Genomic DNA, 23,818 nt, shown 5'->3' with positions numbered 1-23,818 from the left:
TGATCTCTTCTCTTCCGTTGACCTTGTTTATCCCCCCATCTTAGCCAAAAGTCACTCTGCCAAGCTGACTGTGAGAACTTAATATCTGAAGCATGAAGCTTCACATATATCTGATTTTCAGCCTCTCGGCTGAATCACACCACTTCTTAACTGTCCAGCTCACTGCACTGCCTCTAGTCCATGGATTCCAGTAATACTCTGGCTTTCTGGGTCCTACAATATATTAATCCTACCAACTACCCCTGTCCCTCCCCAACTCTGGACTAAATTCCCTGGTTTACCTATGAAACTACTTTTTCCAATCATCCAGTTATAACTACTCATTTGTACATTCATTTTTCCTGGTGAAATCCAGGCCACGGTGAAATCCAAACCAAAATGTTCACCTAGAGAAAAATCAATCATGACAACTGGTCTCACTTCTGATTCATAACCATGGACATCAAATAGGACCTTGATGCTACCTGACATTAATAAAAGAGAAGGAGATAACCATGAAATCCAAAGATGTCACTATGTTGTCTAGGTCTTTAACGTAGAAGGTCCTCTAGGAGTGGAGCAATGTGCTAGCTAGTGTTTCTCTACTATAACCTTCAACTGACTCATCTCACATCTGTCTCCAACAACATTTTTCCATCTGTCCTTCAATATAATGTGTTATAGACTGACTGATGTTTAGTCATGACTCAAGTCTGGTTTTAACTTCAAATTCCACTGCCTGGTCACTTGGTCAGGATGGATGGGATAAACTTGGCCTGTGCCTGCCCAGTCTGGGTGATTTGGCACTCAGACCAACAAGGGGAGACACAGTTGCTTGTGTTTGGTCATTTGTCTAAAATGAAGCCTATCAAACGTTAAAACACACAATAAAGTCAATCTCTTACATTCTGCAGTCCCAGATCTCAAATGCCAATTGGTTTTCTGTTCTGCCACAAAGTCCTTTAAGTGTTGTCCTTTTGCTTTTATTGCACAACCTAGAGCCACTTTTTAGACATCATCCAATGTGCCTTTCTCTTTTCACACCTGTAATCACCTACTTTTCTGTATTGAAATGTCATTTCTCCTAAGTCAGCTGTGTGCTTCCCTTGAAGGACAAGCATAGAGGCATGTGCTTGTTTTTATGTGTCTTCCTCCTCCTCAGTATGAACCAGTTTTTACTACAATCATAATACTTGAAGATATGTAAAAATTAGAAAATAAAGAAAAGCTATTAATAATATCATCTGAATTGGGGAGATCCATTAGTGACAATAGTAGATCCTTCTAAAGTTTTTCTTATATAAACCCTACACACACACACACACACACACACACACACAGTCAACATAACTTGAGGAAATGGACAGATAGTGGTAAAATGCATTTCTGAGAACCTGGCTGGGCCATTCTAAATCTTATTTGGCTCAGTCCAGGACATAAGTAATCTTCTCAGGGCATTTTTTTTAACAAAGATCCCCTGTTGAAGAGGTATGCATGGATAAATTTGGGAAGGCAGAATACTTAATCTCTGCATTTTCTTCTTTTGAACTGCTAAAATTTTATTTAGAGACAGGCATAGAAATGGGTTCAATGTACATGTTCTAATCTATTAATCTATTTCAATCATCCTCTTTTATTTTGTCAGCCAGCAAAATCCTTTCTGCATAGCTAATTACTTTTTCCAGATTCCCATTTTGCTTTTCATCAGAGGACCTGGGTTATACATTGGCTTCAGTCTTCATACCACCTCTCCTTACCTACCCTAGCATTGTGACACCATATCTTTTAACTTTTTATGTTTAAAAGCAAGAAAAGAAATGTTTATATTTGTTTTATTTATACTTTTAACTCAGTAGTCATGTTCTGCACAAAACTGACATCTTAATAGATGTTGAAGTAGACTTTTACTCTTTTTCTTGATAAAATAGAATTACTGGTGTTTATATTCTCCTTATAATTACTCTGTTGATAAATAGTGATATAATGCCTACAGACTGAAAGTAAAACTCTTCTAAGGCAGTTTTTCTGTTAATTCTCAACAAATTGCTAAAGCAGTCATGCATATCAATGGCACTGTTTTCAACTGATGTGACCTATCAAAAATATTGTACTTCTACCTGGTCATTTATGGAATGAGTTTTATCTCAATTTCTTTTCCCATAACAAGTGTAAGTTTATTGTATTTTTTCAGATATAATTCATGCTTACTGAAGACAATCTAAAGAATTAGAAAAGTAGGGAAAAAACACAAGATCATCTTTCAGAAAAACCCACCTAATACACATTGACTACATGCATGCATGCACACACACACACATTACCTATATAGGAACATTTAAATAACTTACTTTTTTCTTTAAAATTTTTAAATTACAAAAATGTCCACAAAAAAATGTTATAAGCACATTTGTATTGTTCCAGACACTGCCACTTCTCACCCCACTCCTTCTCCCCATCCCTTTCCAGATGGAAACACTTCCCTGAAGCTTGTGGTAACATTTCCAAGTATGGTTTTGTGCTTTTACTGCCTTTTTAAAATTTTTGTATAACTAATATCAGAGTGCAGTTCCTCTTGTAACTTTTCTCCCACTTCATATTCAAGTTTTGAGATTTAGCCACATTTCTACATGTTGGTTTACTTCTTCCCTCTTAAATGTTTCCTAGTATTTCCTTGCATGAATAAAATAAAGTTTATTTCATTTCAGAATAGGATGGAAGTACACATTGATCTTGTTTTCTCAAGAACATTACGTTATAAAGATACTTCCTTTGTATATCTGTGTATTAACCCCACTTGTTTTTATTGAACCACTATCTTGTGTCAGACACTCTCTATGTTGAAGATATAATGCTTGGAAAAACAACCATGTCTTCAGCCATCATGAGTCTATGTAGGTAGTGGATTATGTAAATATATACAGCATAAAAAGTCTTAATAAATAGGTGAAGCAACTCTGAGAGGTTAAAATATAGGGTAATTTAGTGGGGACAGGAATGTAGGACTCAGGATGCATGAAATCTCCATCCAAACCAGCTGTCTTTTGTATTCTTTCTATTGAATGCCATAACAATATTATGGGGGAGAAAAGAAAACATGGGAAAACTGGTGTGCAACAGTAAACCTTTACTTTTGGCCAAAGGTCTTTGGGTAGTTTTCTGGTCTCATGTGTGCTCTTATATATTGATGGTCAAACAAGCAGCTTTGCTGATTTTGCTGAGCTTTCTTACTACAGGCCAAGGCAAATGGACTGACTCAGTTCTGCACAGCAGAATGGACTGACTCAGTTCTTCTGCACAGCCTGTCCTGTTCCAGCAGGCTAGTCTAAGCTCTTACCATGGTGGCTGAAAGGGGTTCCAAGAGAAAGAGAGAGAGAGCAAAAGGGTACCAATCTGTTTTGAAGCCTAGGCTCAGATTTGGCATGTTGTCATTTCTGCTGCATTTTGTTTATAACACCAAACCAGATTAAACAGTGGTAGAATAGACTATATCTAGGATGGAAGGTACTGCAAAGTCACATTGCAAAAGATGTGGATGCAGTGAGAGGCAGGAAATTGGGACTAATTTGCAATCAATCGCCTATGAATAATGTGATGGATGGAGATGAAGAACATTCCATATAGAGGAAACAACATATTTAAAAGCTAAGAGGCTGGAAAGAGCCTAGACTTTTAAAACCTAGACAAAAGGAAATTGTGGAGTTATTAAGGAAAAAACAAAATGCTGCGAAGGAAAGTTGGAGAGGTTGGCATAAACCAGGTCATTTGACCTTATTGCTCACATTCTAGATTTTGGATGTATTCCAAGAATAACAGGGCCCCATACATTTTCAAGAAATAGAGTACATTATTTCATTTTAATGGATTGAATGATCTAATTTAATCTACTGCATGATTTAATAGATTATATAAGATAATTTTAATTAAATTTATTTAGCTAATATGTATGGTAATGTGTTAAAAATTGTAATTGTATAAGTGATTAGATAGTTTGGGAGGCTATACAGTCATCCAGATGTTAGATGAAACATAGAGAGAGGGTAGCAACAGACAAGAAGAAAGATGGAGACATTGTTGAGAAACTTTGGATAGTAATAACATTTGTTGCTAGATGAGACGTAGGCTTTGAGGGAGAGGATGATATGGTTAGATGGATAATTGATGTTTTTCATTTGCAGTTAACCTTTGAACAACATGAGTTTGAACTGCATGGGTCCATGTACACCCAGATTTTTTTCATTAAGTATATTGGAAAATTTTTTGGAGATTTGTGACAATTAAAAAAAAATTCTGTTTTATTTTCTCTAGCTTACTTTATTAGTACAGTATACAGTATATAATACATGTAATACATAAAATAAAATATTAATGTATGTAACACACAAAATATGTTAATTGACTGTTTATGTTATCAGTAAAGCTTCCAGTCAACAGTAGACTATTAGTAATTAAGTTCTGGGAGAGTCAAAAGTTATTTTCAGATTTCTGACTGTGAGGTTTGCAGGGGACCAGTGCTTCTAACCCCCACCTTGTTCAAGAGTCAGCTGTACTTTGGTGAGGATGACTTGAAAAACTACTTTGAGGAAGGAATTAAGTGTTCTATTTCAGAGATGTTATATTGCTAAATATGAGGGTCTGTATTGCAGAAGGAAGATCTAAGCTAACAATATGAATTTGACAATGGTCTGCATGTAAATGTTACTTGAGACCATGGGTATAGTTGAAGTCACCAAAAGTGAAATTTTCCAAAGAAAAGAAGAGGGCCCAGGAATGAAACCAAACTAATTCCAATTATTAGGCGTCAAGGAATCTAGATAGATATACTCATGCTTTTAAATAGCTATATAGTATCTGATTACATGACTTTACCATATTATTTTAAATAAGTGGCTGCTAATGGGCTCTGTTAGACTTCATTAGGCAGTGATAGAATAACTACCTATTACATATTTCCTTTACTCATTTGACCAATTATATCCTCAGAGCAGATATTAGGAAGTTGAATTGCTGGGGCAAATAGGTTTTACATTTTAGATGTGAATGTGCCTTGATTAACTACTCTTGAAAAATGGTTATACCAAATTAGACTTGCAGGAGCACTGAGCATGCTATATTCTCAGTCCTTCTCAATATTATATATTGCTTAGTTTTTCTTTTAGTATCTGATAAGTGACAAATTTTTGTTGTTTTAATTTGGATTTCTTAGATTATTAATAAAATTGAACTTTTTTATATGCTTACTGGAAATGTGTAATTCCTGTGCCAATGTCCTAAAACATGGTCTTTGCCTAGTTCCGTACTGAGGGGTTCAGATGTTTGCATTAATTCCCAGAAATTGTTTATTCTAAGCATATTAATTTTTTCTATTATAAAGTATATAAAATATTTCCATTTTTATTTCAACTTTGCTTGTGGTATTTTTATCATACAGAAATTTTAACATATGAAATTAATTTTTTTGTAATTCAATTAATCTTTCATTTTCTTCCTTTCTTTCCTTTTTTTTTTGTGACACATGAATAAATGTTTCTCAAGCCCACAATTATTAAACTATTCCCCTTTAGTACTCTTATAATATCATTTATTGCATCTTGGTCTTTGGCATAGTATTTATTTTTATATGAACATAAGGTAAACACCTAGCTTTGCTTTTCTACCGCTATCATGTGATGTATTCTCATTTTTACTTATTAAATAGTACAGTGTTGACAGAGTACCTATTCTACTTAAAATCCTAGTATGTAGCTCTGTACTGCGAAAGCAGTACAATGCAGTCTAAGAGTATAGTCTCCCATTACCCTGAATAACTTCCTTCTGTCAACCCCACCCTACTGGCAGAATGCAACACTGGCTAGTGACACAAGCTGTTCTACAAAGCCCAAAGCTGTACCACAAGGTGATATCTCTCCTCTGGGGAAAGCCCATTTATCAACTAAAGACAAACTTTTAAAATGGTAACACTTCCTAGATCTTAGTAGTTCTTGGTACTTGATTCTTTCTACAAATAGGTCAGATAAAAAGTTTCAAAGGCAGCCATTAAGACCAAATACAGCATCTAAACGGGAGAAAGTGAGTTAAGAGTTGCTTTTGAGTCCATTCCATCAACTTCATTTTAACTTGATTAATTTGGCTATATGTCTGTCCCCCTCTGCATTTCCTATATCAGCTTTATCACAAATCAGTCCCCTGCAGGTTGTATTGGAAAAGCAATATGTGTGATTGAGATATTCTTAACAACAAAGTATGTTCTGGTCCCAGAGCTGTTAGATTCTGATTGATAAAATTTAATATTTTGAAGGGAGGTAGAGAAAAAGGACTATTATTCCAACTCCTTTATTTGTAGTGTGGCTGAAGTTCTTTTTATCTCCTCTACTTTCATTGTAGCAGTATGACTGAGATTCCAATAAATTATTGGATGTAATATCCAGATGTCTGGATGATTTTTTGGTGCTGCAGTTACTTCTTAGTGGGTGAGAAAAAAGATAGTAGAGGTTCTGGAAAAAATGTCAAAGCTTAGCAATAAAGTAAGAATTTCATTGAACAGAAAGTAATGAAATCACCCAATTTATTTCCCTTTCACTGTTGTAATGCAGGTAAATCCTGCTTCATACGACTCACAAAGCCTGAATGTGCAGTGTCTTGGCTTGGGTGGTGCGTGGTTTATGTGTGAGGGATTGGAAGAGTACTCATAAATACCTTTAATAAAAAAGTGTGAGTAGAAGCAGCTTCGTTTTTCAAATAAAACAAGTTTTCATTTGTGTCTGAGGATCATAGCTGTTAAAAGTCAACTTTCTCAACTTTTCCCATTGTACCACCTTTTGAATAATGCAGAACTCCTAAGGGTCCTGTTCATCTCCAGGTCATCTTGACACTTGTTCAGCTTTTATCTGCTCCATGATGCAGTTACCTTTGTCTGAAGGTAGCTTCAATTTCCTTTCTCAAGACCCTCTTATTGGCTGTGCCACATATTGATCAGGAAGGTTTGAATGAGATTTAGTCTAGAGGAGTGTTGGTGATGGGACAGACCAGAGTCAGCAAAACTTTTCTGTAAAAAGCCACATAGTAAAAATCTTTGATTTGCAAGTCAAGCTCTCTGCTGCTAATGGGTAAAAACAATCAAACATGAATAAAAGGGTGTGGCAATAAAACTTTATTTACAAAACCTGGCAGTAGTCTGGATTAGCCCAAAGTCATCATAGTTTTCTGAGCCCTTGAGTAGACATATATTTTTAGGTGTGTTCTGCAGGTAGTGAAACCTAACATTTATTGAGCATCTACTTAAAATCTCATATCATTTAGCAAAACTGAAAGGTAGGTACCATTGCAAACCCATATTACAGATAAATAAACAAAAGAAGACAAAGATCAAGTAATTTGTTAGTACATGGTAGAAAGGCATTTGAAGTCTACCTCACTCTGGGGCCCAAGCTTTTGACAACTATGTTATAATGCTTTTCTAACTAATGAAAGAAATGGAAATGCCATGAAAGCCCATTGTGGTGAGACATTTCTATGTGAGAATAAATTTAATTATTGTTATTATTATTAATAATAAACAAAATGCCATGTATGCGCCAACCTATTTTTCATAGGATGCTAAATTGCTAATTATCATTTAAATTCAATTGTTTGAATTTTTAATTCAAGAAAATTAGAATACAACTTACTGGAAGGGGGAAAATGCACAATACTCAAGATAGGAATCTGGAATTTAATGATCTGAGTCTTTATATTCTGGTTCTATCACTTACAAGATATATGATTTGGGGCAAGTTGTGTTCTGAGCCCTAATTGAGCACCTAGAAACTAGAGAAACACTAGCTCTGCAGCTATATTAAAAATTATTTTGAGGGTCTAATGAATTATTAAATGGAGAAGTGCTTATACAGATATATCAATAAATAATAGTCATATATATATCATAATAGTCATAGATAATTAAATATATACATACACATGTCTTGAGAGTATATGTTTAAAATTTACCTTTCCTTTGGATGAGTGAAGAAAGTCTATGTTTAAATGATTTAACCCACAAATGCTTTGAATTTGAAGCAAAATTTTAGAAGAAATTTTCTCAGATTCTGAGGCACAAAGAGTTCTTGAGGGTCATCTAGTCCATTCCTCTGTCTTTAGGCAGAGGTACCCTTAAGCTAGTACAGGTGAGATCCTGTCTATTTCTTTTAGAGAAGCAATTTAGTGAAAGCGACTATAAACCATTTGCTGATAGAATTGAGAACCTCTTGAATACAAATTGACTCCCTGAATGTAAGTGACTTTGTTATGACAAGCAAGAGAACTTTTCAAAAACACAGAATATTGAATATTGAGAACATTTTTTTGTTTCGGCAAGTCAATCGCTTTGCCTTGCCTGCCTCTGGCTTCCAGATGGGGGTTCAGACTCAAAACATCCGGAGGCTCCATCCATACTTACTATGCAGCATAGCACCTCTTTTGGTCCAGAGGTGAGTCTTAATATTTTATACCATTAACTGTGTAGTCCCAAAGATGGATTCAGGGCAGATGTTTGATGTTATGGCATGTTTGGGTTGCTAATGCCACAGTGAGTTTCTCTGGCTGGCTCCTTCAACATTTTAATAGTGATAACAAAGCAGTTCCCTTATCACTGGTGCTTTAGGTAATAATTTGCTGAAAGAGAAACAAAAAATTGATTTGTTTCCAAAATGCATCGTATTCTCTGCTTTATGAAAAAATGATTAAGGAAACTGTTCAAATTGAATGTGAAGCTTCAGAAAACTCCATGTGTGCATGAAAAAAAAAATTTAGAGAAACATTGATTTCCCAGAGGAAATGAATCAATTTTGTCTGTTTAGTTTACTGTTGCATTTTCAGTTCCTAGAGCAGTGCTTGGCAAATAGTAGCAGCTTAATAAATTGGCAGATGAGACGTGCTTTAAGTGTCCAGAGCACACTCTATTTGCTTGGCTTTGTTCAAAAGCAGACAAGGATTTGGACTGAGTAGTATATGTGGGAGGTAACCTCAGGAAGGATGGGGAAAGAGTAGGGAAGTCTGTAGGTAAGGAAGAAAAACCATGAAGAGCAAGCTAAAGAGTGGGTTATCACTGTGGGCAACTGTGGCTCAATACACCTGCACTCCCCCAGCCTGAAGATTGTGTACAGTACACCTCACATTTTTCCCATTGTAAGGTAGGGAAGCGGAGGCATTTTCTTACTAATTCCCTTAGCTCCTTAGTTGATGGTCACTCCTGTGGACATTGAGTCCACAACAGGCATAGTGGGGATTTAAGATACCCCATGCTCATGAAATAAAGAAGTCCTGGGGGCAGTCTCAGACAGAGACCCACATGCTGAAAGTAGCAAGCTCTCAATTGTAACTCTCCTCCAAAAGTGGTTTCCTGTATGACTGATGGAATATGGGGCACCTACAGTGGCTGCTACAATCATACATTAAAATGAACCACATCCTTTGGGTTTTCTAAGTGACAGTCATAATGTTAAGAACATTCAAGAAATTGGTTTGATATTTACATTTATTACATAGTTTTAATTAAAAAGGTCACAGATACTTCTTATCTAATAAGGCAAGAGGATATGTAAAAGTTCAAAGACAGTGGTTCAGGAATTTTACATTTTCATATACTTGACCCTAGTATTTCTATGACTAAGTAGGTTATTTTTCAGTTATTTCTGGTTGATTACTGAATAAATGATTGGACTGAACTTGTTTTATCCTTAAAATAAATGAAACACCTAATTGAGGCAATTGGACAGTGATCTCGTTGATTAACTATTATCCTGAAAATGATAATTACAATGTCTGCTTGTTTTGTTGCTAGATTTCTAACTGGGTTACCTCTTTGCTGTGGTCACAAATGCCTGGCATTGACTAGCTCAGAAATCTCGAGTAAAAGACACAAAGGAACTTTAAAGTAGGCTCAGGAACTAAGTCTAGGGCAAAGATAGGGTAAAGCAAAATGATATGCACTCTAAGATTTTATGGGTGCATAAACTCTTAAGTAAACACAGGGAAACTGATCTGCAGAGACTAGAATAGAGCAGAAAAAAGAAAGTAGGAACAGCAGAGACCGTGGCACCCGTGAAAAGGAGAAAGAAAGGAAGGAAGAGCTGTACCTAGCCTTCTTGTTGTCAAATGTTTTCTGTACTTTGTTGGCCTGAAATTTCTCTTGATACCTTTTTAAATGACCCCCTCTTTTAGACTATTTTAAATGAATGTCTGTCCCTGACATGAAAAGAGATCCAAATCAAACAATGAACTCATGAGTATTGTTGTAGCAGAAATTAGAATGAACTAGAAAATCAACTAGTTGGTTATTTAGGCACTGTGGCATTGTGGTAAAAACTGTAGGTCATATGCCTTGGGATTTGAGATCTTGCTTCATTAATTAATTACCAGTTCAGTGACCTTTTGGCAAGTTTCCTTGAACTTTCTGGGTTTTAGCATTTCATGTTTAGCATTTCATTCAAAGTAAAATATGCATATAGTACATACTTCTTAGATAACTATGTAACATGCTTATATATTGCCCACACATATAGTATGAACTTATGAAAGTTAAACATAAATATAAATACAAAATAATAAATGTAATATAAAAAATAAATATAGCATAATATGTATGTGTATCTATACATATTAAGTTCAATGAACGCTAAACCTTTGTGACAGTTACAACTTATTGAACACTATTTGACATGTTATATTAGATTACTTATATAATTTCATTTCTCACAATTAACCAATGAAGTATTTATTTAAAAAAAATACTTTAGGGATTAGATTCTTCCATCCAGACTCCTTATCAAAAATGCTTGTTGAATGTCCTTTATCTATTAAACACTGAGCATATTAAGAAACACTGAAAATAATTGAAACTTTCAGTGTCTCATAATTTATAAATCCAAGAACTAGATTCAAACCCAGACTTATCTGAATCTAAAACTCAAACATCCTGTTTCAGCTATGTGACCACTCTTCTTTTTATATAAAATAAATAAACTTCTCTGCTCACTGGTTTGTCTCTCTCTCCTGAGCCACAGTCTTTTATAACTAAACTTTGGAAGTGATGTGCCATAATTTCTGCCATACTCTGTTGGTCACACAGATGATCCTAGAACAGAATGGTAGAAAGGACTAGATGAGGTGAGCAGAGTCTTTTGGGGGCTGTTTTGAAGTCTGGTTGCTGCGTCGTTTTTCAGAATAAACCCTATCGTTTTCTCTGGAATATCTTGTATGATCCAACAAAAACTGATCTTATCCCCCTTCCATTCCTAAAGGCAATATTGTGGACTATATATGAATTCCTCATTCACTTTAGAGTTATAATTACTTATTAATTCATTAAACATGTATTTGCTGAATACCTGATTTTATGAGCACTGAAGAGGAAAACCTGATGCTTATAGTCTATTTAGGAAAAATTGAAATAAATTAAACCAATAATCATTTCTGAGAGTGATTAAACCTTTGTGGGGTGGAGGGAGGAGAGGGAATAGAGTGATAGGGAGTTGCTAATTTAGATTGGTTGGCCAAGGAAAGCTTCCCTGAAAAGGTAGGAAGTAGGCTAAGATTTGGATGTCACAAAAAATTCATCCATACGGGGACCTGGGAGGAATTTTTCATGTAGGCAAAATAATTAGGCTAAGGGTCATAAATGGAAGGAAGATTACTGTGTCCTGAGAAACAGGAAAATAAAGTGTTCATTGTATCTGGAGTTCTTTGAACCATACGTGAAAAGTGATAAGAGGGACTGTGTCATATGGAACCTTAAGTAACTTAGTAAACTGAAGTCATCTTTATTTCTCTGAGTTCCTTAATCATTAAGCAAACATTCGTTGGGTATCTGCTGTGTACCAGTACTGTGCTATGCACTGGGAAGGCAAAGATAAGCCTGAATACTTGTTTTGTAAAAGGAACCCATACAAACCATTGTCTTTGAGTAGGGTCACTTCTAAAATAATTTCATGAATACATGAACTAATAAACCAATTCTACATTTAAAAGATTTGCATGGTAAATTATAATGAAATGCAAGCAATACACTTTTTAAAAAAAATGTATTCAATCAACCAATATTTCTCAAGTACCTGCAATGAGATAGATAAGGGAGGCTGAGTGGTCTGGTGGATCAAGTTTGAGACTGCAAGTTCCAATTTTAACTCTGACAGAAATGAGTACTATAACTCACACCAGTTCCATTTTTATGAAACTCCAATCAGTTGGCACTCTCTGACTCTGAAAATCTAGATAAAATCTACTCACTGTTCTCTGGGAAAATCAGTTTCCAGAGTCTTATGGATCCCTGTGAACAGACATTCCTATGAACACTTGTACCTCCTAGTCCTGTTTTCTGCTCTGGCTCTTAAAGCTCTTCCTCATTCTCTATCCTCAGGTTTTGATCTGAGAGTGGACTTCTTTTCTTAATGCTGCCCCATAAATAACACCCTCATTAAAATAAAAACACATTCACATAATCTTTGGTTTGTATCAAAACACTTGTGGAAGGACAGGTTTATTGACACAAGAACAAAATCAGTTTAAGGTGAACAGAATTTTCCTAAAAACTTTTCAGCATTTTCTAAGTTGATTTTCCTTTTGTTTCTGTTCCTCCCACTACCCCCAAATCCCTGTTCATTGCTAACACAGACCACTTTGGGTCTCTCAGATGTGCCCTGTCTCCTAATCCACCATATCCTCTGGAGCTCAAATGCCCCATTTTCCAAATTTGAGGCATCTATACATTATCTTTGTAGGGTCTGAAATATCCATGTATCACCTGTACTATTTTTTTTTCCCAATTGAATTGCTTTGATTTTCAATAAGTAAATTTGTTTGAAAGTACATATTTATTACCACTATATCTAGAAAATTACTGTCATTCATCATAAATAGAAGGGAACTTTAAAAAGCAATGCATAGCTATTAAAACTGTGAAATATTCATTAGCATAACACTTAAGTGCTTTGTACAACAAATTATATCTATTCTACACATTGGTAATATCTCTTCTGTTTACTTCTCAAGGTTACTTTGTAAGTATTTAAAAAAAATAACAGGAGTGAAAGCGTTTTAGAAAAGAATGAGATTTTATACAAAAGAGGCCCTCTCGTGCTCGTTCTTGTGTGTGTGTGTGTGTGTGTGTGTGTGTGTGTGTGTGTCTAGGTGATAATGCACACAAAAGTCCTTATCACTGAACCTTAATTCCCCTAAGGGCTGAGCTGGGGAAAGCTGGAAAGGAAATGCAGATTGCAACTGTGACTGCAAAGACCTTGCCCAGAGTAGAACAGTTTGATGGAAAAACAACAGTATTTAGCAACAACCCTGCAGTCAGTTTCCCTAATTCCAGTTGGGCAAGTTCTTGCAAACTGAAGTCAGTAGGATAAAAACTCTGGTAAAATGGGAGCTTGTCTGTCGGTGGCCTTTGAAAAGGTGTTCTCATTTAGCCGTCCTAGTATAAGCAGGAGTAGTAAACATGTTTGGCTTGGCTCTCTGCCCCATTACCTTGAAAACTCTACCTTTTTTTATCTTCCACATAGATTATAAATTTTGAAATCTAACTTTCTGATTAAACCATCACAGTGAATAAAAGGCCTTATTATGGGTTTCATCTGGAAAGGACTGTAGTCCTGTGATGGTTCATATTAACTCCTCTTATTAAGCGGCCTGGAGCCTTGCTCCATGGAAACCACTCCCTTTTACTCTAATGAGCATGACAAAAGTGGATGGAGAGGGAGCTCTGAGTACAGTGTTCCCCTGAAAGGACACAGGTTCTCCTGATTTGCCACCAGAAATAGTCCTTCCCATTGCTGATAACCCTGCACAGGAGCAAATTATAACTGAGCTTCTGGCCAAACTCCCTCAGTCCTGGGGCACAGGGGTGGGCATGGGGGCAGTGGCAGTTTGGCTTGTTTGCTGTCACCTGGGAAGACTTAAGTACCAGGCGAGGAGTTTCTTCACTAAGAGGCAGGGCAGATTATACTCACTTGTGCTGAATGAAAAGAAATTCTGCTTTCTGTTCCTCTTTTCCTCTTACTCTGCTGTCCCCCTTTCCCTCTGTGGAGTGGACAGAGTGGTATTCTGAAGAGCCAAAATGTTTCCCTGATCAGAGGTAGAATTCCGTCTCCAGTCCCCTTCTAGCTGTGTCACTTTAGGCAAGTTACTTAACCATTCTGAACTTTGATATGGTTACTTATAAAATGGCATAGTACCTACATCTCAGGGCCGCTGTGAAGAGTAAACATCATGACACTTAGGAAGCTCCAGGAATTGGGAAGAGTCTCCTTAAATAAGAATCCCCCTCCCCTGGTGCTGAAAAGCCCCTTTCACTGAACCTCTCTATAGCTCTTAGTGGCATTCAACTTTCACCAAAATCTAATAAAAAAGAAAACACTGTGTTTTTTTTCCTTTGGATTAGCTACCCTGGTTGGGAGATCGAGTTTGTTCTCCTCAGTTCTTGTTCCCGCCACAACAAAGAATAGAAGGACAGAGACACAGTAGTGAAGCAGAATCAGTTTTATTTGAATACACTCCAAAGAAGGAATGGACTAGAGTCAAGGTAGACAAAGGCAGGTTTACTTGAATAAAGCAGAGAGGAAGGAAAAACAGAGAGAGGAAAGGGAAACTCATTGAACTGTTGTTTGGCATAGGGCATAATTGCTTGCCAACTCCTAAAGCCAGAGTCACCTGGTGTCCAGTGTCCACTTGAATCTGCACAGCATGAGAACTAAGCCCCTACCACCCCAGGATCTGGGGGAGCCGCAGAGCACTGGATGGAGTGAGATTACGTTCTGAGAACTTCCTAAAGGCAAAGAAAAGAGATTCTACTCAGGAGCATGATTGTAGAGCTGCTGCTCTGTCCAGGTCACCCAGGCAATGGGAACTTGTAAGCACAAATCAGAGTTCTCTGTAGCTCCCCATACTTATCCGGTGTGGGACAGAAAGAGTGACACACTTGAAGAATGGTAAGTGTGGGCAACCTCAGAGAGGAGCCACATCCAAAAACTGGGATTTTGTCTTTTGAGGAGTTTCAAGAATGGGGTAAAGGTAAAGGGTCAGGGGACATAGGCTTGTCAGGGTGTCTTATGATGCCTATCTCCAGTGAGAGACAGTATGTCATTGTCTATAGGTAGTCCTCTAGGTAATTCTGTAGAATAAACTTTTTGTCCCTCTCTAAGATAGCAGCTACTCTCAAGAACTAGGAACACATCAGTTACGACTGCTTGCCTTGCCTTAGGATAAGTCGTTGGCTGATTACCAAAGAATATATAAGGAATCTAACCCCCCAACTCTCTGTTCTTAGCCTCAAGATAAGTCCTTCTTGTTCGCAATATGCTACTCACATCTCAGCATTTTTAGGAAAATTAACCATAATGCTCATCTCATATCTTTGCCCTATCTCACCTGCATTAGCTAGGGCAAGTCTCAGGGTCAGCCCAGATTCAGAACATGTGGATTGAACTCACATTGCAAAGGGCGTTAACTCTGTCAGTCTTTTCTGGCTCTCTAGCTTTATCTGATTAACTCCCTGAGTTCTTGGTGGGCCTCACAGTCTTTTCATTCCACTCATATCTCTCTGCCTAACACCTTGGCGTCCACCATGGAATATGTTTTTCTCTCCTACTCAGGGCTCCTCAGCAAAACCTCAAATCTTCTTTCTGGTGAAAAGGCATGCTTCCATGACATGGCTGTGCCCGCCTCTCCCCATACACTGCAGTACACTCTTCATTTATCTGAGGACTTGACCTGTTCCAGTTACTTCCCTTTTTACACTTGAACAATATTTGTATCATTCATTAATCCCAGGAAGCAAAAGAACCCTAAGAAATCTCTTTAGAGATTACTGACTAATAAGATACTTCACTGCCTTCCATGCAGAATAACACATGGGAAAATGAACATTTACCAAAAGGCACAGTCCAAGACCATGAAGAAGCCAGATGACCCAGGATTTTTCCAGCTATTCAAACACCAAGCCAAGAGGTTTCACCTGCCTCCAGCTGGGCTGTAACTTTCTAGGCAGGGAGGCTCGTGTCCCTCCATCTAACAACTTATGTCAAATTGGCAAAACACTCTCTGTAACAAAATGCAATGTAATGTGGTGCTTGGAACACAATTCATATACTTTCACTTTAGGCCTTTAAAAAAATATGTATTCACTGAGCATTTTTGCTGGCCCCTGATTGGGCAGAGAAGGAAATTCTAGACTCAGTCTTCAAGACAGTATGTTTTGTTGCTTCATCAGACACCAGATAAAAAATAAAAATAAAACCCATTTAAAAGTTGTAACTATCCTACTTTTGATGTGCAAGTATGTCATCAATAATATAAAGTCCCCAACATCATTTATTTTGTATTTAACACCGTCTGTGCATTTTAAAGACATTACATCATCTTTCCTCTAAGATAGGTACTATTGTTAGCTTCATTTTAAAAGTAGAGAAAACTTAGGTTAATTAATCTATCTTAATCAACAGTTTATGACTGGCTAAGCTAGCATTTGAAACCACATGGTCTATCTCCAAACCTGTGTTCTTGATCATTTTGTTCTATCACTAGTAACCTTGTACACAATTCATTAATGGGTTGTTTGATCATTCACTGTCTAGTTGGATTTCTTTTGTTTTCAGAAACACTGATAAGATTCTTTGTTCTAATCTTTGTACTAGTTAAGTAATATACAGCTTTGTCTGTGCTATGCTGTCAAAGTTACAGCATTTCATGGTTCTCTTCTGCTTCTCTTTCATTCACCTACTTTTAACTACAGGGAGTATGCAGACTTAATAAGATGGAAGTTTGAGGACAGCCATGCCTAGCACTTTCTTTTTTGTTTTATTTTTTATTCTTTTTGGTCATAGATATCACTTGTGTATGCCATTGTTAGTCAGACATGAGTGTATTACAGAAAATCAAATCCAATCTTTTACATGTATATTATAATAGACCATGTAAGTAAATCATATTTGCTTATTTGTTCTATTTAGCAAATTGTTATCTCTCTGAAAAAACAGATGCTGGCCTGATAGAAAAGATCATATCACCCCTCCTCACTATTATCCTGTATTTTTTTCTTAAACATCACAAGAAAGTGGTTCTCAATGAAAGCATTATTCCCAGAAACCAAGGAACAGCTCACTTGCTCTAACTAAGTTTTTAAAAAATACTTTTATGCCTTAAAAAGAAAGAAGAATTTTTACTTGGATTATAAATGGATTTGACACCAGAAACTCTTAAAATACCTCCTTACTTTCTGCTTGGATATTAGCATTCCAAATTTATGTCCAACATCAAGACTCAGCTATTGCCTTTTTTACAGAATTTGACAACAGCATTGCGCTTTATTAGGTTATGCCATGTTATGTTACTGAGTTATGCTAGGAAACACAATAATATCAGAACACTGTAAATGAATATATAGCATTCTGAAAATGATGGTAGAAAATCAAATCATCTATGTCGAGGTATTTTTGTATGCCATTTAATAAAGGCCTAGGAAAATTAATTACAACACCAAGAACGTCAGTCAAAAACTACCCAAGACATAGGAAATAAAAACATGTACCACTTTGGTATTCTCCATGAGTAGTCCTTTTTCAAGGACAAAAATGATGGAGAGAGATGAATTCAGAATAAACTTACTTTAATGTCTTGGCAGTCTTAAAGAGCACTTTGATTTCAAAAGTTGCATATATTATGTTTGGGAGTTCTGCAAGACTAATGCAGAACTAGAGAATTATTCTTGGTGTCTTTCATTGTTTCTCTTCCGCTGGGCAGGGTATCAGCCATTCCTCATTCAGCAAAACGTTTTGCCATAGGCCAAAACAAAGCACATACCTCCAATGTGGGAACTGTATCACAAAGGTGAACAAGTGCTCCACTGGCTTGCTTACTCCAGCACTCGCCTTCAATGCTGAAACTTCTTCAGAAATAGTGCAAAGGGAAAAATAGCATTTGATTGGTGGAAAACAAGGAGAAGGGTTTTAGAGTTTAAAATCAGATTTAATGTCCTCAAAGTAACCGACAATTGAAATTGCTTTTGAGGTGTGGAAAGAGAAAATGAGCACTCTCTCTGGTTTGGCAGAAGATCATAGGGTCTGTGTCTCAGGTGGAGCTCTGGATACAGGGGTAGCATCATCTGGCTGTTAAGCAAACACCCTAGAAGGCTACAGTATTTGGAATTAACTTTTATTTCCTTTACTTAGTTTTGTGAAGTCGGGCAGATCCATCAGTAGTTCTAAGTGTGGTACTAGGAGCTGGAGGGAGTTAAACTTCCATGCATAGGAAAGTGGGAGGATTTTGGTTTCCCCTGCTCCTGAAAGACAGGATTGTAGTGGAGAGTTTGGAGAAAAAGAGAAAGAACAGACAGAATGGACATCTAAAAGATTTTTAAGAAGTAAATATCTGATGTTAAGGTGTTTGGAATGCATCTTAAAACGGGATTGACAGAGACACAAAACATGGTAATGGTTGTTGCTTTATATTATAGTGTGTGTGTGTGTGTGTGTGTGTGTGTGTGTGTGTGTGTGTGTGTGGCGGGGTGCATATCTTTGTATGTAGGTCAAGACAAGGGACTGAATTATTTGTTTTAAGGGATATGACGGTGGAGTTAAATCAAGAAACACACTTGGAGAAGTAAAACAGTAATTCAGAAGTGTGAGGGTATCAGAAATGGAGCTATTGCTAAAGCCTAAAAATACAGCACCCCCCACTCAAACACAGGAATTTGCAGACCTCTTTGGAAAAGTACCGAGCTTCTGTGTTTGTCTAAACATGGAGAGGCAGTTTATGCCAATTTAATATGTTGTGATGGCAGGGAAACCCCCAGTTAACATCTGGAAAGCAGAATATCACGGTGTTTGAGAGTACTAACTCTGTAAGCAAGTTCTCTTCTTTTCAGTTCTGTCTTGATGTAGAAACAGTGTAGTTTTGGCCAGTTGCTGATCTTCTGTGAACCTCAGTTTCCTCCTTTGTTAAATGTATGTGATAGTGGTACCTACATTCCAGGGTCATCACGAGAATTCAATGAAACTGCTTCACTGAGTGGCACATAGTAATTATTATTCTTGGTAGATGAAAGAAAGAAAAATAAAGAAAAATTAAAATTTTAAAATAAAATAATTCATACATAAAAAATGGAGAAAGATCCAATTCATATTATTCAAATTTTTAATAAGTTATATGTACTATGTCCTGTGTGAAGCATGTGCATTTGCTTGGTGATATCTTTTCCTAATCCCAACTTTTCAGGTGCTGCCCTCCTGGTCTGGGTCAATGAACCGTGGGTACCCATAGCCTTCCTCCAAGCTTGCAAGAGTTGGGAATCTACTGGCTCCCTTCTGTGTCAGGGGCTGGTGCCACCAAGCACATCCACTGGTTGTGATCCTCAGGCCTTGGCAGCAAATGCAGTTTTCTTGCTTTAATTAGGCTGAGATTCATTCCTGCATGTGGCAGCTGCAAAGATGTATTCTCCTTGCAATTAGACATTGTAATACTTAGCATCACTTGGACTTAATTTTAAGTACATTTTGGTAGGCCTTGTTCCGCCTTTGCACCTCGGTTGCTCCAGGAGAGAGCATATGGCCCAGTCATTCTTTAAAGTTCATTTTATGGGCCATTCTCAGGCACTTCCTGCTGGCCTTTGGAACAGAGCCTTGTTTGTGACTACATTTTTTGCTTATGCTTCTGCCAAATGCTTCCTCCAAAACCAGCAATAAAACCACAGGATCCGATAAGCCATGGTCATCAGAATGGCTTAATGAGAGCAACCTCGACAATAGGGGTCTTTAACAGCAACCAGCACTGCAGGACTTGTACCTTGAGCACAAGGACAGCCTGGGCAGGTCACCTCTGTGGTTTATGGGAATTTCTCCAAATATTATAGAATTTGAGACCATCTCAGGGAATGATCTCACACTAAGCTATTTTCTCTTAAGCAAAAATGGATAGGACAAAAATAGAAACTGGTAGTTCTCTGTGGCCTCTCCTTAAAGGAGAATAAATTTAGTCTTTAAAGGTCTTGCGGAGCAAAGAAAATTTCACTGGTTGTTTGTATGGCTACCTAATTAAATGACTCTTACCTCAAAATAACCTGAATTATATCATGTTCTGGCTAATAGGAAGGTACTTGAAATATATGTTGGATACTTAAACGTTCTTGTTCAAAGTACATTCACATGAAATGGCACCTAGTTTAAATAATGCAAAATTATATCTTGTCTATAATCTGTGTGCTATTAAACAGTTAAAAAATTTGAATTATTAATTAAAACCTGTGAACTAGTACCATTTTGGAATGACTGTGTTTTGATAGGTAACAGGAATTGTGTGACTTCTGAGAGAAGTTGATTTCCTTTCATGTCAGCTAATAGAAACCCCATTGTAATCATAAAAGGCACAGAGAAATTATGTTACAAGTGGATGCTATTTAAGTAGCCGTGAACACAGAATATATTGAAGTATCAGTGGTCTTATCAACATTGAGTAATAATGGCTTCTGATTAACACTGAAAACATGATTGATGTTACTGGGTCTGTGGAACAGTGACAATGTGACCTGGAGAGCATTCAATCCAAAGGTTGTTAATTTCATAGTATCATTGAATTTCTCATTTCTCCTTTGTGACAGTTTTTGTTTTTGTCACCATTACGAAGCAATGACAATTTAATGACCCTTCAATATTAACAGTAAGAAAAAAAATCTTAAAAACTTCACCTGTTATGATATTACTACTAGAAATAGAAACAATGAATTCAATATATTGATTTCGTGGTTTTAAATAGTTTGTTAGCCTGATTCTTCCTGAGTCACATTGAAAATGATGCAAACCCAAGACATAAACTCCTAAATCAAGGCAGTAGTTCCCATCAACAGTGCCACTAGATGTAGACTGATTTCGTGTTTCCCAGGCGAAAGAAGCAAGGGGGCATATTTGATTTAAAATCCTCTGTAAGAAACATACAAGGCATGCCAGATTCTATTAGTGTAAGGTTAATGACTGCTGATCAAGAGCAGGTGGGGGAAGGGAAGTGGGTCTAGCCAGGATTAAATAGAGTCCATCTTGGTCAAATGTTTTTATTATTAAAAATATAATACATATAAGAAAGACTAAATTTACATATTAGATCTAGTGAATCTATTTCATTGAACTTTTTACATTTCATGGATAGAAGGCAGAGCATATAAAAGAATGCTTGGAATATTTGGAAAATAATATCAGAGAGATAAACAGTGTGAGTGCTTTACATTGAAACATTCACCTACAAAAATGTTATTGGAACAAAAATGTGCTATTGTGTTTGTAGATTAATATATCTGAACTTTGTATGAGTCAGAGAAAAATATAATGGTGTGACCTAATCACTTGGCATGGCGTAATCATAGTCAATACCATATATTGTCTTCTCTATTCCAGTCTGTTTTCTGGATACTTTAAATTCATTATTTAATCCTCATTAACACCCCTGCTAAGTAGGTATGTTTATTGCATCTTCTATCTTCCCTAATGATTTGCCCAACACTCTACCATCAGTTTCACTAAGAAATTTGAAACCACCACTCAGAAGTTTCTCATCTAACCAGCAAACAGCCCTGTGGTCCATTTTGTATCAGTACATACATCTTTCTCTTGATTCCTCCTTCTTTACACAGGTCAGTGCTTCCTAGAGGCTCTGATTACCACCTTCCCGGCTTTTCAAGGACTTCCTCCTAATCTTCATCTTGAATCATCAGTCTCTCTCTTTACTTCATTATTTTCCATAAATATAGCACCCTCACCTTTAACATCCTTCCCTGTTCTCCCTAAATCTCACCTCACATTCATACCCAACTCTAAAGAGTTTGCACACTTATGATCCCTATGACCTCATCTACTAGTGACAATGTGCTCTCCAATTCACTTTGGCCTCCTCTCCATTCCACTGAAACTTTTTGTCAAGACCATACACATATGATCTTGTTCCCTAATCCCTTCATGTTCCCTAATCCAACAATGTTTTGCTATCCACATCTTGTTCCATGTTTTAGATGCTGCTTCCTACATCCTTTCCTTTCTTCTCTCTGTCTTGTCTCCCTCTCTTTCTTCCTCCCCACCTTTCCTTCCTTACTTTCTTGCTTTCTTTCTTCCTCCAAGGTCTTCTAACTCTACCTCTAAATATTAGAGATTTTCAAAGTTTGATCCTAGATGACTGTCCACTAAGTTGTTCATGCCAAAATTTTGGGAGTCGTTATATGGGGGTTACATGCATTCCTGTGACTTTAAACATTATCTGTATTATAGTATTAAATTCCATTCTTATCAATCTAGACCTTGTCTCTCCTCCAAGTTCAGGCTCATTATCATAGCCCACGTGACATTGCCACTTAGGTAACTTATGGGTAAGGCAGTATAAGATATCCACAATAAAACTCTTTAATTCCTCTAAATCATAGCAATACATTTTTTTCAATTGTACCACAGCAAAATTGTTAAAAAATAACCAAAGCTTAAAAAGGCACACATGAACCATAATCTTTATATTTTAAAAGATAAGGAGAAGCATAAGTAAAGCTTTAATCATCTCCACTTCCACATCTCCCATTCACTCCACTGAAATAACTAAGGTGAATATTAAAAAAAATGCTATAATTTCTCTATACCAGTTAAGAGATACTCATATTTAGGTTTTTCTTTTTTTCTTCCTTAATGAAATAATGTCAAAGCAACATTTAGCCATTTTTAAAAATTTAACAATATGACTCACTTTCCAAGAACTTTCTAGTCTTTTAAATTTAAAAAATTCTTTCTAATCATTGATGGCATTCCATTATATAAATGTTTCAGATATTATTCAGTTTTTGCATTGACATATTGTTAGGTTGTTCCAGGTATTCCTGTTGTACTTTTAATATAATCCCAATGTAATATAAGAGCCCATAATGTCCTGATTATAGCAGTCTCTCATTTATCCTTGCCCACTATGTGCCATCAACACTTGCTTCTTTCAATATTGTGAAATTTCCCTGCCATTTTCTACATCTAGGTTTTTAGTCTCACTTTTCTTTCTGCAAGGAATGCTTTCCCTGACCCATATCACCATTGATTGGCTGTCTCTTTCTCCTTCATCACATCCACACTCTCTTCTTTTTATTTACAGGATATCTCAGTTGGGGTAGAAAGTTAAACTGCTATGACAAAGAGACTCCAAAATAAATGCCTCAAACAATACAGTCATTTATTATCAGTAATATAATAATCCAGAGTGGGTGTTCCAGATCAGCTGTGGTTCTGTTCCATGAAGTCACTTAAGTACCCAGGCTAATGTTGGCTCTTTCATCTTCAATAAGATCTCTCATCGTTGGCAATCCAGGTGGTGAAGGAATGGATGGAGAACATCAAACTTTGTGGAGGTTTCCTCTCATATAAAATAGGTGGAAGTTTTACTCATTATTTCTACTGACCACATTTAGCTGCAAAGGTGTCTAGAAAATGTATCCTTTGGTTAGAAAAGTATATTTGACCTATAGATTGATTATTATTGAAGACAGGAGAATAAATTTTGGTAGACAACTAGCAGTCTCCAACCTACAATACTTACCACAAATTGTAAATGATACATTTGCTTGTTTTTTAACTTGTCTTCTGGTTTTCCTATTAGATAGTAAAAGCTCAATAAGAACAAGGTATATGCCTGCTTTATTTACCAGTATATCTTTTACCCCTAATACTCTTCCTGTCTTTGACTAAGGATTCAATAAAAAATTTGTTAAATGCTTGAATGAATGAATAAAAAAAATGATAGATGAAGAGGTTCAACAACTTACCCATTCCTGGAGTCTAAATGAGCATTTTCTAGGAGGGCTGAAAGAGTT

The 23,818-nt window shown here is 36.6% G+C and overlaps 1 protein-coding gene across 2 annotated transcripts in view; it reads left to right on the top strand.

Moving 5' to 3' along the window:
• CNTN6 (contactin 6) overlaps nucleotides 1–23,818 on the top strand; it is a 228,592-nt gene that overhangs the window by 85,121 nt on the left and 119,653 nt on the right. The gene's annotated exons all lie outside the window — the stretch shown is intronic.

Source organism: Manis pentadactyla, chromosome 1 (assembly GCF_030020395.1).
Source record: "Manis pentadactyla isolate mManPen7 chromosome 1, mManPen7.hap1, whole genome shotgun sequence".
NCBI lineage: Eukaryota > Metazoa > Chordata > Mammalia > Pholidota > Manidae > Manis > Manis pentadactyla.
The sequence above is the reverse complement of the archived record's forward strand: the minus strand, read 5'-3'. Positions and strand labels throughout refer to the sequence as shown.